The sequence below is a fragment of the Bactrocera latifrons genome, unplaced genomic scaffold (genome assembly GCF_001853355.1).
Source record: "Bactrocera latifrons isolate USDA-ARS-PBARC rearing strain unplaced genomic scaffold, ASM185335v1 scaffold_883, whole genome shotgun sequence".
NCBI classification, from domain to species: Eukaryota; Metazoa; Arthropoda; class Insecta; order Diptera; family Tephritidae; genus Bactrocera; species Bactrocera latifrons.
Window position 1 is genome coordinate 15,061 of NW_017537582.1, and position 1,506 is coordinate 16,566.

Below are 1,506 nucleotides of genomic sequence, written 5' to 3' on the forward strand. Positions count from 1 at the left end.
AACGGATGTTCTTAGGCTACCCAGAGGATACTTGGTCAAAGACCGGAAGTCGTGAGCTGCTTGAGTCATATGTAAAAGAATCGTTTCTGGCCACTCCCACGTGAATGGCGATCAGAAAACTTTCCTCACTTGCGTGAACTTCTACACATGACTCCATCCTCCAAGGATGTGTTGTTAGTTGTGGTAATTTGACCTTTCCCTTCGCACAACATAATCCTAACGGTTCTAGTGGAAACTTTAATGCATTACGATATTGACCAACAGACGTCATTTCCCAATATTGACTGATTCATTGCCGGCGTAATCGACTGTTGGTTCATATCTAAACGCCAAACGTTCATAATTAATTGTACCGGTTGATCGTCTGCTATGTAGCCTCCTGCCTGAAGTCGATAGTATACGTTCTTCCGTAGTTGTTGTAGATCTCACTTCTGAAATTCGCACTCTGTTCGCCATCAAACGCTGGCTGCGCTGTTCATCGGTCTCATTGTTCCGAAGATTATGAACTCGACTTGCATTACGCGTACGCCGACCGATAATGTGACGCTTGACTGGTGGCATTTTCTTTTATATAAATAACACGACAATTAACCTCAAAACTAAAAATACACTATTTTGCTTTTGCAAAAAAACTCTAAGTAATTAATGTAAATATTTTCTTATAAATAACACCACGCTAAACCTCTAAACACACTTGTTCACTGAAACTGGAGACAAATTTATAAATATCCTCCTGATAAATCTGCAAAAACATGAATTAAAATCGTAGAGCGTATTAGTGCATGTAAAGTAATAATAAATAACAAAAATTCATTCGTCTGTCTGTTTCAAAATATTTAAATATGTTGCAAGTATTGCTATTGAAAGTTTTCACTAAATAATTTTCAATAATTTTTATTTTTAATAGCCGGAATAAAAAAGCAAGTGACCGAAATTGAACGATTGAATAATTTACAAATCAAAATATTGAAAAACAAAACAAACAAAAGTTGAAAAAATAACGTTGTATGGAAAAAATTTACTTTTTGGAATTATCCAATTTTCCGACCTTTCATGCAAAGTATAAGATATTTTTATTTCTGAACCTTCCTTGATCCACAACGACAACCTATGAAAATTTAATCAAGAGCCGTTCTCCTAGCGTTACTAATAAACAAACATTCATTTTTATTAATGTTTGTGTGAGAAAAAGAAAAGGGCTGTTTTTAGGGGGTTTCCGGTTATTATTCGGACTTTTCAGTAAAAACCATCCTTGAACCTCAACGAACATTTAAAAAAAAAGAATTATCAAATTTGGTTCAGTCGTATGAAAGTTATGTGCGTACATACAGTTTTACCGATTAATTTTTATTTATATAGATATAAAAAATTTATTCAAAGCTCCCGTCATTTTTTAATAATTGTGCAAATAATGGGTGATTTTTTTGAGGTTAGGATTTTCATGCATTAGTATTTGACAGATCACGTGGGATATCAGACATGGTGTCAAAGAGAAAGATGCTCAGT